Source organism: Nelumbo lutea, chromosome 1, assembly GCF_056320005.1.
Source record: "Nelumbo lutea isolate HS-2025 chromosome 1, American lotus-T2T, whole genome shotgun sequence".
Lineage (NCBI taxonomy): Eukaryota > Viridiplantae > Streptophyta > Magnoliopsida > Proteales > Nelumbonaceae > Nelumbo > Nelumbo lutea.
In genome coordinates, this window is record NC_142684.1 from 133,766,594 (window position 1) to 133,782,064 (window position 15,471).

Below are 15,471 nucleotides of genomic sequence, written 5' to 3' on the forward strand. Positions count from 1 at the left end.
TTGTTGTATTTTTTAGTTCAATGACCAAAATGGCACTGGGCCCAAAGTAGAGGATACTAATCGAATTTTCCCTAAACAAATAATGATACCTACAATTTAATACAAGCCGAAGCGCTCGCGCTCTCTCTCTCTCTCTCTCTCTCTCTCTCTCTCTCTTAATAGAATGAGTTGTTGAAGCATGCTTTGGACATACACATACACAAACACACAAATATGCTTTGCTTACAGGAAATACTATACTCAGGATTGGAGGTTTCAGAGCAAGCCCATCAACAAACTACTTTGTAAAGCTAGTAATTGTTCACATGCAATGCACGTGGTAATTATTACAACAACAACAATGATAATAATGGATAATAGTACATTGTTAAAAATGATTAATAATAATAGTAATTAACATCTATCATTATATATGACATCAACTTAAAAGGTAATTATAATATGGGCCTTCAATATAAATATATATCTTATATAAAGTGGTAGTGATAAAACGGTTTGTAATGAAAATTATGTTATATGTGGTAGACCCGACTTACGACTTATAGAGATCTCTAATTGTAATAGTAGAAATGTTCATAATTGCGTGTGGTGCTTTTTTTTTTTCTTTTGAATTTATCGTGTGGTGTGGTTGGTGCTTCCTCTGTTTCAATAACCAGCGAAGGTGAAGGTTGGAGCTGTTGATGTATCCAGCCCCATCAATGAAGCCTCTGGTCAACTCTCTAGTTTTCTCTTCTCTTCGCTTTCTTTCATCAAAGGCTCCTTTGTGTTCTCATCTTCTTCTTTATTTGCTTGTGCATTTATTTTTCTCAGTTGATCCCGGGGCCCAACTAGGTAAAACTGTTATAGGCACGATTGAAACTGAATTTAACTGCGGCTGTTGTTATGTTATGGGTATGACTGGTTCAAAGTGACCATTCTCACATGAGGAGCATTGTAAATGGTGTTGTTTTTTTCTAATAATCCGTGCTGAGCACGAGATGTGAGACTAGAGTTACGGGTGGTCAAAAATCGCCATTGGGAGTCTATTGTTGGCTATTTTCTCCAGCGTCTTCGTAAGGAAATATAAAAGATAAAAATAAAATAAAATAATCAAAAATAAGAAAAATAAAATAAACAAGTGGTGCTCTATGAGAAAATAACGAAAACAATAATACAAAAATATAAAAATAAAATAAATATAATTAAGAGGGCAATCCTTGCTCTACGAAACGAAAAAATTGAAGAGATAAATCCATACATTCTAGAACTTTTATCCGCCAATATTCATATATATCTAAGTGCAGACTTATATCTATATAAAATTTAGATTAGATTTTTACATAAAACTAAAAATAAAATTATTACCGTAGGTTTGATCAAAATGAAGAAGAAATTAAAAAATTCAAACAACAAAAAACTGCTATTTCATCGACCCAAGAAATGTCATTAGCAAAATATACAAGCCTTGCTGAATTCAAAACATTAATACAACAAAAACAAAAATCAATTAAAAAATCAGATACCATATCTTTGGATTTTGGTACAAGACTTGCAAAAATTACAAAAGAAAAGCAATTGAATCAAGTAGAATTTTTACCTGTGCAAATTGTCAATAATAAAATATCGACACAACCATTAGGTAAATTTCAAAATGACAACTATCTTCTTAATATGTCTAAATTATGTCACGCTAACACTAATGTTTAATTGCAAGTACAAAGTATCCATCACTCTTTAGATCCAACACACATGCATTTTCAGCATCATGTATATTCAATAACTTCATAATTTAGTATTCTGCCTAAATTAATATAGTAATAATTTTAAATTCCATCTTACTCAGGTACACAGCCAATCAAAGATGAAGGAAAAACTAATAAAGGGAAATCATTTTTTTTATGAAAAAAAATGAAAGGAAATCAATATTCGAATAATCAGTACATCTATAAACTCAGAAAACAAAATTCAAACTACTCTTATCTAACAAATTAAAATCTCTCTTTCTCCCTCTATCTCTATCTCTCTATCTATCTATAATGTTATATATAACTACATCAACCAAATACAATTAATATCTCCCAAAATCTCTTACATTAAATTTAATTGCTCAACTAATGGTGAAGGTATGAATTAACACCAAGTAAAACGAAACAAATACAAATATAGAAGTCCATGCTTAACACGGGTAACTCCGCTAGTTTTAACTTAACCATGAACTTTCACCTTCACCGTCTCAAATTCAATTCAAGTTCTAAGAACTAAGATCCGGTTATATCATATGATGACATGTACCAAACACGTGTACAAAGTTTATTATCTTACAAAACATGCACTAATTGGTTCTTATCTTACAAAACACGTGTACAGTGATTTTGTTAGATACACTAATAGGAGGATGAATTACATCTATTTATATATTTAATATTATATAAAGTGGACATTTGTCTTTGGTTTAAGTTATAAAAATTAAATCTAAATATTGATTTTAATGATAATGAATGATAACTATTAAACATTGAAAGTGTTTTATTAAAATTACGGGTGGCTATGAGAGAGTTTTTTATGAGTTATTCGAGTTCGGTTCATGAAAAGTTTGGTTCATCTTAGTTTCAATTGAATTTCAATTCAAGTTTGAGACCAATTTATAGGCTCGTTTATTAATCAAGTCAAGCTCAAACCTAATAAAACTTGGCTCATGAGGTAATAATAATAATAATAATAATAATAATAATAATAATAATAATAATATAAAATTATAGAAAATAATATATATAATAAAAATATTATATATAATATTTTTATTTTTATATATAATAATAACTAATTATTATAATTCTTAATTTTTAAATATCAAATAAAATATATTTTTATATATAACTTTTTTATTTTTATAAAACATTTTCTCAAGTCGAATTCGAGCTTGCGAGCTTTTTACTCGATTTGAGCTCGATCTTAAGGTTCTAACTCAAATCAAGCTTAAACTCGAGCTTGAACCTTGTACTACCTTGGCGAGCCAAGTTCGAATAACTAGTTATTCGGCTCAACTTGGCTCGAATCCACCCCTAATCAAAATACTAATTTGCCTCTAATAGAGAAGAAAGGGCAAATTCTATTTAATAAAATTACTCATTTACACTTTTATAAGCAATATAAATATAAATTATAACTTATTGCAAGGTTAAAAATATTAATACAACCAAATACATCACCCATGTGCATACCGGAGTTTTACAAGCATGTTTTATATTTCTTTTTTTAACTTTTTTTCAAAATTTTACACGGGATAGGGCCTACCCCTGGTTATATTAAAAATATTAATATGCTTATTATTTGATATATTAGGGTGGGGCCAATACGATAGGATACGCCTGATATGCCTGATACGGTGATACCTGCCGGGAAATTTTGATCCTTGGCCTATTTAGTAAGGGAGTCAAGGACTTGTTAAGGGGAGGGCTTGAGCTTTGGTTGAGTGCCCTATTTAGAGGTGTAAATCGGGTCAGGTTGTTGTTAAGGGGAGGGCTTGAGATTTGGTTGAGTGTCCCATTTAGAGGTGTAAATCGAGTCGGGCGGCCCGACTCAGCCCGACACGGCACAATGGTTAACGGGACGTGCCATGCCCGGCACGGAGGTCTGTGTCGTGCTAGGCCGGGGTTTGAGGCCCATGGGCTGATACGGCACGACAGTACGTGCCATGCCGCTCGTGGCCTGTGTGCCGGCACGGCCCAGCCCGTAGCACGGCCTACTAGACTAGTAACGAGCCGCACTCGGCCCGCCCCAATAGCTATAAACATCCACATTAGGGGGGTATTTATGTATTTTGCTTATGTGGGGTTGAAAAAATGACATAAATGCCCCCCAACAGGTATATAACAACTAATTTAGGGGGGCATTTTGGGTAAAGTTATAAGAAACTTTACAATGACCAAAATACCCCTCCCAACAACTAAATAACATATAGTTTCTTGGGTAGTTTGGGCAATTAAATTATGTTCAATTCCTATAAATAGCCATATCCTCCACTATTCTCATCACACCAATTCAACAATTCTCTTAATTCTCTCTCTCTCATACTCATACATTCTCAATTATCTACAATCTGAGAAATTCTGATTATCTGATTGTCTGATTTTGCATTCTCCAATTCTCAAGTCTCAACTTCATCAAAGTTTCGACTTTCAACAAGAAAAAAGCATACTCAACCAACTCAAGTATCTCAGTTTGGGAGGCTTGGACATTGAAATGCTTCAACCATTGAAATCAAGTTGGGATTTTGAATCGGTACTCTGGGTAAGTCGAATTAGATTAATTTTTATCCTTTTAGAATTAAAAAAAATGGTCAGCCCTTCTCAAAACCGATTCTCCAACATGTTCACCATGGATGGCATTCAATCAAATCACGATAGTATTAATGTTAGCATTGATGCCGATGCATTTGATATTGATGGAAGTGGAACTTTCACCCCCGGTAGTAGTGATACTAGGGGGAAAATGAGGGCTTCTAAGCTGAGTAACCCGATTTGGAAAGTTTTCAAAGTAGAGGATATTGAGAGGAAGGGGAAAAGAATCGTTTGTCAAACATGTAGGAAAGACTTTAATTATTGTAGCAAGGGTGGTACGGGACATTTGAGCAGACATCTCTCACACATGAGCGAGAGAAAGATGAAGGGAGAGAAACAACCCAAACACAGATTGGGAGATGGACTATTTTTGGTACTTTTAGATATTCACAAAAAAAAAAATGAGACAAGAACTTGCTAAGTATATTATACATGCAGAACAACCATTTATGTTAGCTAAAAATCCAAAGCTAGAAAAATGCTTGCATAGTTCTGTAAACCCACAATATAAAAAAGTTTCTAGGAATACTATAAGAACTGATGATTTACAAATTTTTTATTCATATAAACAAAATTTAATTTCTTTGTTAGTAAATCTTAATTCTAAGTTGCAATTACTTCGGATGTTTGAACCTCCAAATTTAATATTAGTTATATTTGTGTTACCGGCCATTTCATTGATGAAATTTGGCTTTTGAATAAAAGAATTTAAGTTTTACTAGGCTTGAATGGCCACATAGTGACCCGGCTATTGCTGCAAGTATTTTAAATACTTTGCATGCTTATAGATTAGTTTTGATAATGCTAGCAATAATGATTGTGCAATAAATATTTTAAAATCTCAATTAAAACCATGCTTAAATGGTAAATTATTTCATATTAGATGTGCATGTCACATCTTAAATTTATGTATTCAATGTGCCTCGAATATTATTTCAAATCATATTTCAAAAATTAGAAATTGTATTATATATATAAAAAGTTTAGGGGCAAGAAAACAAGAATTTAAGCATTTATGCCAAAATTATGGTTTAAAATATAAACATTTTATATTAGATGTAAAGCATAAGTGGAATTCTACCTATGCTATGTTAGAAAGTTGTATATCTCATAAACAAATTTTTTCTGATTTTTATAATTTAAAAATGCCTAATGATATGATATTTGAGGAAGACTAGGAAATGACAATCTGTATAAGAGATTTTTTAAAACATTTTTATAATGCAACAAATGAATTATCTAAAATTTATTATCCAACTAATTGTAATTTACCGTATCAATCAATGGTAATTAGTGATTTTTTCCAAATATAGAAATAATCCACAATTTCAATGTATTGTTGAAATTATGGAAAATAAATTTAAAAAAATATTGGGAGAACAATATTAGACCCTAGGATTAGAAAGATGGTTTAGATATTTTACTTGAAACATATTATGAAAATATGAATATTGATATAGGAAATAAAAAAAGAAGAAATTAATAATTTATTATTTGAAATGTACAGTTTGTATGAATCTGAAGTTGTAGGAAATTCTTCTTCTTCTCCTTCTAACTTTGAGCCCAATAGTAGAAAAGAAAAGTTTTTTTATTTAATAAGTAGAAGGCAAAAATCTACTAATTCTACAACAAATTCATTTACCGAACTTAATTTTTATTTGCAAGTAAATTTTTCTAATTTAGGTGAAGCATCAAATAGTTTTGATATTTTAGCCTGGTGGAATGAACACTCAAAAAATTATCTGATTCTCGCTGCCATGGCACTTGATCTACTAACCCCTCCGGTGTCTATAGTTTCATCAGAGTCTTGTTTTAGTGTAGGTACCAGGTTGCTGGATCACAAAGAAATTACATGAACAATGAGAGCATAGAGATGTGCATCTGCTTCAAGGACTGACTAGATGTAGAAGATATATTACACGACAAGGGAGGGCATGATACAACACCAGACATTTCACCCAAAGCAGATGATGAAAGTCATGAATGATGATTCATGAATTTGACTACTTATAGAATTTTTCATTTTTTCAAATTATTATAAAATTTTAAAATTTTATTTAATTTATGTGATATTTTTTAAATTTTTTAACAATGTAATTTTGTATTTTCAATTTGTAACCATATTGTATTTTTTATATTTTATTAATTTATTCCATTTTTATATTTCATTCATCCAAGTATGCAATGATCCAATCATTGTATTTGTAATTCACTAACTTGTACCATTCAAATTTAAATGAAATAAAATTCCTATTTTTCTTCCAATTTGTTATTCCATCATTCTTATTTCAATTTAGTTAAGTATTTTTTTTTTCATTTATATACTAAATAACTTAAATTTCTCATTTCTTAATTTTTTAAATAGTTCCTAATTCCCAATGTTCATAGGAAAAATATTTTAGTTTTACAATTTTAATTAGAAAATAAATCAAAATTTAAAAATAAAAATAAAAATAAAAACAATGCAGGCCGGTTCGGCCTAGGCCCAAGGCCCGCCTTATGGCCTAGCTCGACACAGTCCAAGCCCATGACACAGCTTGTAGCCTAGCCCAACCCAGGCCCACGTGCCAGCACGAGCCCGCTTGGGCCTGGGCCATGGGCCATGTCAAGCCAACCCCCAAAATTTCCACTGGAGAGGACAATACAGCCCGTGGCGGCCCGCGGGCCGCCAACAGGCCATGCCATGCCGGCCCGATATGGCCTGCTTTATGTGTTTTATTTCATAAGAAGATATTCTAAATGTAAAGCTGCAAGATGCTGTTCACAGGGTGTGAGCACGGGCTTGCACTGACCGAAGTCAACCTCAAAGAAATTATATTTGGTGAAAAATCGGAAAAGCCCAAGCACACTTTAATTCATTAGTTCATGAAACTAGTTTTGAGTCTGCATTGCTAGCCACAAAACACTGTGCATAGGACCCTATAGTGACACATCAAAAATCTCTTATACTCTTTTGAACTTGCTAATTTTAATAACTTCTTCAAAGTGGTGAAATAGGTTTCACTCAACACTAGCTATTTAATAGACCGTGCTATTTAATAGACCGTGAAACCAATAATAACATTCCACATCAGTCATATATTTTATGCGACCTCACTGTGAACCCCAAATATTATCATTGGTTCTATAGCTAATTATACAATTAAAATGTTGGACTAATCCCAATTCCTTTGGGTTCTGTTTGTTTGCAATACAAACATCGAATCAGGGTATTTATATACTATAATTTATGTGAATATTTTTTGACATGTAAAAAAGTAATGATTATCGGATCAAAAAGTCATTTTCTAACATTTTTGTATTCTGAAAGTATTATTATACCTATTTTTTTATATAATTGTGTATTTTTTTAATAATCAACTTTTTAATCAAAGTTAAGGCATTGGAGTATAAGGTAGTTTGAGAATTTAATGATGGGCCCTCACTTAGAACCGATTTCAAACAAACAAGATGAATACAAAAAGCGGTTTAAATTTTGAACCATATTTGCATTCATGAACCAAAAAAAGAGGGTAAATATAATATATATATATATATATAGATATATGTTTGCATTACAACTAAATACAGCCTCCTTAGAAAATCCACTACACAGTTCACTGCTAGAAACCAGTTCAAATCAGCCCCACCCAACTAAATACAGCCTCCTTAGAACGTCTCCTCCTGATGATAATAACAGAAATGATGAAATCATCATAGCAAATATTTCCAATATACGGCAGGGATTGACTGTGGAAAGTTATAGGGACAATCTTGTGGGAGGCTGATTTGATCTTCCTACGAACCACTGTGCTGCCGCTCCCTTTTCAGACGTTGAATGGGAGTCTTAATACACAGCGGGGCTGTGGGACGTTGTGGGGGGCTGGTTTCATCTCGTTCAATGGCTTCAAGCTCAGCAGTCAGCATAAGAGATCACGCGGCAATTACATTCAGTTTTTCTTCTCCTTACACGTGGCAATTATAATCTTACTATAAAATGATTAAAGTTCAAGATCCATCGTCTTAAAATTGCCACGTAAGCAGTAACACTGCTTAATCAGCATTTACACTCTCAATGTGTATTCTTATTGCGGATGCAGCAAGAGATGCCGCCAATTACTTAGCAGCATATCCTGGGACGTTGGGAAGTAAATTGGATATGAGCGATGACGTGTGCGTTACACCCCCGCCGCGCGCCTTCTCTCTATAAGAAGGGCCGGCACACGGGTGGAGCGGGAGCCGTTTCAGGAATCTATCGACCCTCGCTATTTCTCTCTCGGCTTTGCTTGTTGGTCTCTGTTTCTAGGGTTTACTCCAAGTTCAGATAATGATGTTGGAGTTGTTCTTGTTGGGGTGTACCGGAGTTGTCCTCTTCCTTCACGGAGCCAATTTCTTCTTCCATGCTCTCTCCCATCACATAGTTGTTCGATCTCTCAGGTACCACCCCTGTTGCTATTTTCTTTTCTTTTCCTTTCTGTGTTAAATTGACATTATTCTCACTGGGTTTTGGTTCATGATTCCGGGTTTTGTGATTCAATTATAGATTGAGAATCTTACAGGAATAGAATCTTGTAAAGATGTGATCTTGTTGATTTTCCCTGTTTGTGCAGAAATACACCATGAATTTAGAATTCAACTTAAGCCAATTAACGAGCATTGGGTACGTTAGTTTTGTGAAAATCATGTAAAATTCTTAACGTATTGGATGCTCAAGAAATTCTTGTAAATTGATGTTAAACAGAGAGCAAATGCTTATATCCGCACTCTAGATTGTCGAATCGTGAACACAAAAACGAAGTGAAAAATAGAATGAATGAATTACAGAATTGTGGTTTTTGTTTGTTGCAGTTTCTTGGGGTTTGTCGGATGGTGAAGATGATCGACTACGCCTACGTCGAGTCCCTCTTCCCGGCAAGAGCCGGAGCCGGAGAAAGCTTGCACTTGTAAATATATATATATTTATTTAATACCAAAGGAACTTCTATTTTTAGTTTGCTGTTTGTTACTATTTTAGCTTAAATTAAATACATGAAAAAGAGAGAATAAATGTAAGGCCCACGTCGATTGTTCGACAGCAGGAAGTGAAATAAGATTCTAATTCTCGATCTTTCTCATTCTATTTCAAGTAGTCGTTGTGATTTTGTTAGATTTTTACTCTGCTTTGACTCTTCTCTGGATCGAAGAATGTCGGTGGTTTTAATCAGTCAAAAGACTCAAAACAACGGTCTGTTAATTAATTATATTTGGTGAATTCAGAGCGCTGAAACATTATATTGGATGGAAGAAGCCTCAAATGGGAGATCGAGCAAAAATAACTGATAGAAAATTGCTCAGCAAATGAAAATCGTTTTTAAAATCCATAACTGAAAAAAAAAAAAAGGTAGTACCCAAAGAACGAGACTCAACCTATCAATTTCATTTTCAGGCTTCTTCAAAGTGAAGCTTGCATTCAGATTTGTTTGTTTGAGTAGAGGGATTTGAGGATTGAAGGGTGTATAATTGGATTTGATGAGTAGGAAGGAGTACATGGATTTTGGTGCTTGATGATGATGAGGAAGTAGACATTAAAGCTGCATTTGGTTGTTGCATTGCTGTAAATGCATGGGAGTGAAAGAAAAAGCCAGGTGTAAATTTTTGCTTCAGATTTGATCTTGTCTTGAAAAATAAAGGTAGGATGTAAGATGATGTGATCCCTACTGCTATTTTTATAAAAACATGGTATCCACTTAGGAACAGGAAGGAAGGTGCAAATTTTGCATGTCTTTGGGATGCAAAATTTGTAACAATACTGAATGCAAAAAGAGAAATATTAAGTACAAATTTTGTATTATTATGTAGGGAAGCAAATCATAAAGACCAATAAACAAAAGCATAAGTGAATCAGTTACGAATTTTAGATCTGATCAAGATTTGCACTGTAACCAGACGCAGCCTAAGGATGAATCAATCCAATTCAAACCAATTGCCACTCCTACTTCTGTATTGTTTTAGGGAAAAGGAAATTCGAGGATATTAATTGATCATTAATTGAGGATAAAAGAATATATAAAGAAGGTAAAATCAATGTTCTGAAAATCAGATTTGATGAACCAGGTTTTCGCTTCAGTTCATGGGTTATTGATTCAACTACCTGGTTCATTTTGTTTTTTTTTTTTTTGGAAATTTTAAAATTTTTAGGGGGCGTTCTTTTTCTGGATTTTGAGAGGGGGAGAGTTGGTCAATGGGATTTTGATTCTCATTGACCAAGAATCATATGTTCTGTTTTTAGATTTATGTGGGGGACAGGGAAGGTTTATTTTTAAATGATATCCATTTCCTACACTTGAATAGGATAAAAATGCCTCTTTTAATAATGGATTTTTACGGCCAAAATGGTTATTGCTTTATTTCCATGAAAAATAAAAGAACATAGGTAAATGCATGGTTTTTTAAAATGAATTGGTGATCAAACCGGTCAGGGGTCTGAATTAAGGGCTGTTTAAGTATTTATAACTTACTCGAGACATTAAGGGGGCCGTTTAAGTATTTGTCAAAAGCCTTAGGGGAAGTTTAAATGAGTTATCGTTTAACTTTATTAGAGTATGGCAAAAGAGCTTAATTAAGATGAGGCAAGCATGCGTACATATCCTTCTTATAGTGGAGAAAGAGAAATCGGCTTTAGTACTGCTTGTGCTCACACCGTTCACAAAGTCGATTGCAGCCTTGCATTGAGAATATCTTCCCATGAAAGAAAAAAAATATATACAAGCATGGAGATATTCTCAATGCATGGCATAAAAGGCTGGCGAACAATGTGAGCACTGAAGCCGATCTCACTAGAAATCCTTATATTGAGCGATTTAAGCCAACCTAAAAAAGTAGGGCTGGTTGGTTCCAACCAAACATGAAAGCTGTGTTTGGGAAGGTGCTTGTTTGGGGTATTTTTCTAATAAAAGCAAACACTTATTTGTAAACATTGCCTGGTTCATAATGGGTGAAAAGCGTTTTCACACAATCTCCACACGGTGTAATTGACCCCAAAGTACATTAACTCGATATATTTTAATTCTTTTTTATAGATGGTGGTATTAAAGACAATATAAAACTATATTTAACATAAAAAATAAGACTATAATTTTGTATTGCCTTGGTTTAATATACTAGCATTGTATTTCTATGCTATAAAATATAACTTAACCTCGTTTTCCTAAGTACAAAACACTCATAGTAACAAAACCCACCAACAAGGTGGGTATCTTTGATGGGTTCTCAGGTACTCATTGAGGTTTATCAGAAACAACGCAATGTGGTTAAATAGTTGACTTATTGTTCTCAACCACTTGATCTCCCCAAGAATCTTCGATGGTTATAGATGAATAAGAGCAAAAACTTTGCACCCAAAAAATCTTCATCGCAAAACCCACTATTGGAGGCATTTGATTCAAAACAAACAACAATAAAAGAAAAAAAAATATGGAGTGGTGAGAATCAATATTCATTTAACTTTTTAACAAAAAAGGAAAAAAAAAAAAAAAAGCCAGAAATGGAACTTGGTTGTAGCCTTCGCCGCTGCAATTGATGAGAAGTGAGGAGAGGAAAAAGTGAGAGGTGAGAATTGTTGTATACGGGGGCATTTTAGGTTTTTAAAAATGTTTAAATGGGCAAAATCGGGATGAAAAAATGAGAAACGCTTCTTAAAAACGCAAAAAGCCAAAAGCCATGTAACAACTTCCTTTTCAAATGGGCTTTTTCGTGGAAAAAACAAAACCCGTTTAGCACTTTTTCACCAAGCGATATTTGGAAGGGTGCGTTTGGTTTCTAATACGTAATAAGTATTAGAAGCGCTTATTTTAAGCCAAGCAATATTTAGGGGTGCTTTTGGCTTTTAAAATGCAATAAGTGCTAGAAGCGCTTATTTTAAGCCAAACCAAACGCAGAGACAAGGGATCCTTACGTTGAAATGATTTAAGCTAAACTAACAATCAAGGTTTTTAAAGCCGATTCGGACAATGAATCGGTCAGGGGTCTGGTTCCTGGATCAAACGGTCGATCTGTTCTGATGAAAAAATTAAAAAAAAAATAAAAAACAGTCAAAACCATTGAATGATTCAACCGCCTGGATCAGCGATTTGCTTACCAAATCAACATTTTTTTGGCAAAAATCTAGTTTTGAGGAAAAACAGAACCAGTCACCTGACTGGTTTCTGGTTTTTTTGGTCCAACCATCCATCCGGTCTGGTTTTGAAAACCATGCTAAAAATTATGGTTGGGTTGGTTCCAAAATTGGGTTAAGGTTAATGTGGTGGTCAACCCGAGCCAACTTATTATAGGAGGTATGGCGATATAGTCGAGATGGTCCAAAAGTTGAGGTGCCTTGGACAACTCTATATTGCTGATGAGCAACAGTGACCCATGGTCGAATGGTTAGGAAGTGTGGGGTTATATGCAAGGTCACTGTGGTATGGCCATAGGACTAATGTTCTTCCCCATCCCAGATTCCTCTATATCAAAAAATCAAAAAAATAAAAATATAAAGCCTACAATTGGGTTGAGAAAACTAGGTTCTCTTCCGACCCATCTAGTGGTGGACATGAGCCGAGCTTTTTTCACAAGGTATTTGAGTTTGATTCATGAAAAGATCAATTTGGTTTGGTTCGAGCTTTGAGCCAAGCTCAAGCTTAATAATGCTCGTCTTGTGAGGCTCGTGAGCTTAATTAAACTTTTACATATACAATATATTATACATATAGAAAATTATATATATAATAAAAATGTTATATAATAATAATAACTAGTTTTTATAATTCTTAATTGTTTATATGTCAAATAAAAAAAATATATGTATAATTATAATTTTTATTTTTATAAAACATTTGGCTCATAGTCAAGCTCAAGCCGAGACAAGCTTTAGCTTGCTAGCTTTTGACTCAAGCCAAACTCGAGCTCAAGTCTTTAGCTCGAATCAAGTTCAAGCCTCATACTTTTATTGGCGAGTCAGGCTCAAATAGCTAAATATTCAACTTGGCTCAGCTCGGCAAAATCCACCCCTAGCCCAATTGCAAATTCCTCTTATACAAAAATAGGAAAAATAAAAATAAGTTAAATAGAGGTTTTGACATATTGGTCATTAGGTTTTGCTAAAATCAACCTCAACTTGAAGGTCCTAGATATTGAGATATGGACCTCAGCCTTAGACTGGTCGTATAAAACGAATTAGGACATGTAACACTTTTGCATTGAATTTCTCCTATAAATACAGGGTCAAAGACCACAATCGCAAAACATTAGTCCTAACTTCATGCCCAGCCCGGCCTAGCCCGTCATACACACATATATCTTATATATACAAATATTACAAAATGAGACCTATAATACATATTATATATGATATTTTATTGAGAAAATTATATTCTGAGCCGACTTAACATTTAAAACGATGTTGCAAGTTGGTTCAGAAATCAACAAAACCTTGACAATCGACTATACATTTCAAATTATAAAAAAACCCTACCATATCATTGGAGGCTTATGTTGTTGTTGTCAACATGAGACTCTTAATCCATGTTGGACACAATAAAAAGCCTATACTAAAATTGCCTTTAATGTTAGGTTATTTGAAAGTAAAAAAAGGGTTTTCAGTTTCTCTCCCACTCCCTCTATCTTCTAATCTCCCTCTCTGCTCAACGATTGTGTGATTTGAAAAATAGGTTTTACACTCTCTATCAATCTACAATTCCCCCTCAATCTCTCTCATTCTGTTTCTCGGTTAATCTCTCCTTCTCTCTCATTCTATTTCTTAGTTAATCTCTCCTCCCTCATTCTCTATCTCAATCGATCTCTTCTTCTCCTTAAATCTCTATTTTTCTCTCTCAGTTTCTCTCCAGCTCCCTCTCTTGTTCTTTTTTTTTTTCATACACACACACACACACACAAAGATTGACAAAGAGGGCGTAGATATAGAAACCAAAAACCATTTTTGTTTATCATACAGCCATTGAGAAAAGAGATAGACGACTATGAAAGTGAGAGTGGGAGGGAGATCAAAAGACAAAAGGAGTGGGCAAGAAATTGAGAACCTTTTTTTTTCAAATAACTTGGTATTAAGGGCACTTCGGTATAGGCTTTTTGATGTGTTCAACATGGTTTAAGAGTCCCATGTTGGCAACACCCACATAACCCCCTGGTGACATGGCGAGGTTTTTTATAATTTAAAACATAGAATCGGCTGTCAGAGTTTTGTTGGTTTTTAAACCAACCTGGAGCCTAATTTTAAATGTTGAACCGGCTCAGACTATAATTTTTCTTATTATATATTTATATAAATATATAAAAATAAATTTTGCGCTATATGACATATAGCTGGAAATGTTATATATTCAATATTTTATACACAAAAGTAGGTCTAGAACAGGCCCAAGCCTGGGCTAAAGCCCTTAATGTGCTAAGCCCCACCCAGGCCCAACCCATGATCACCCCCATTAGTATCTTCTAACCATTAATCTTAATCTCCTTCCATCATTAAGTCGGGAAGCCATCGGCACAGTATGTATTGGTCAATACGGGCCAATACGTATCGATACTTTGAACCTTAGGTGTAACAAATGTATATTTGTTTCTTGAAAGAGAGCAGCATATACTTGAACATTACAAGAATGTCGACAAACGTGAGCAATGGATTGCCATAACCTACAAATCCAAGGACGATTAAGCACATTGAATGGGTTAATTTGATTGCTTAAACATCCGCAGCTTTTGGTGTGGCAACTCCAGAATGGTGCATAAAATGCCACTAGAGGATTAGAACTCTAAAAGATATGCACCGAAAAGGGTAGGCAAAACTCAGACCTGAAGACCTGGGAAACGAAATGATAACAAGGTGGATCCAATATGAAGGAAAAACAAATTTCTTTTTGCTCCAAAGGCTTAGTTTGGAAGGAATACAAATGCAAATATGTAGAGTGCTTGTATTTTGTATGTATTTGCACTGTGCATATTTGTATTTGTACTCCTTCCAAACTGAGCCAAAGGGACGTCTTATTTCTACTGTAAATCCCTGTTAAATCTATTTTACTTAAATTTCCCATCGTAATGGCAACAGCTTCCTGCAACAGGCTCCAAAGGGACATCTCTCAGCAGTAATGGCAACAGGCTGTGCTTCCGTGCTCTCTAAAGCAAGATGAGGATCTCGCCTAAG

General features: G+C 34.1%; 1 long non-coding RNA gene across 1 annotated transcript; it reads left to right on the forward strand.

Moving 5' to 3' along the window:
* The first annotated feature begins 8,106 nt into the window (after nt 1–8,106).
* On the forward strand, nt 8,107–9,417 carry LOC148877691 (uncharacterized). The gene is made up of 2 exons (XR_016098502.1): nt 8,107–8,735; nt 9,147–9,417. It is a non-coding gene; the product is annotated as an uncharacterized LOC148877691 (long non-coding RNA).
* Nucleotides 9,418–15,471: the final 6,054 nt, after the last annotated feature.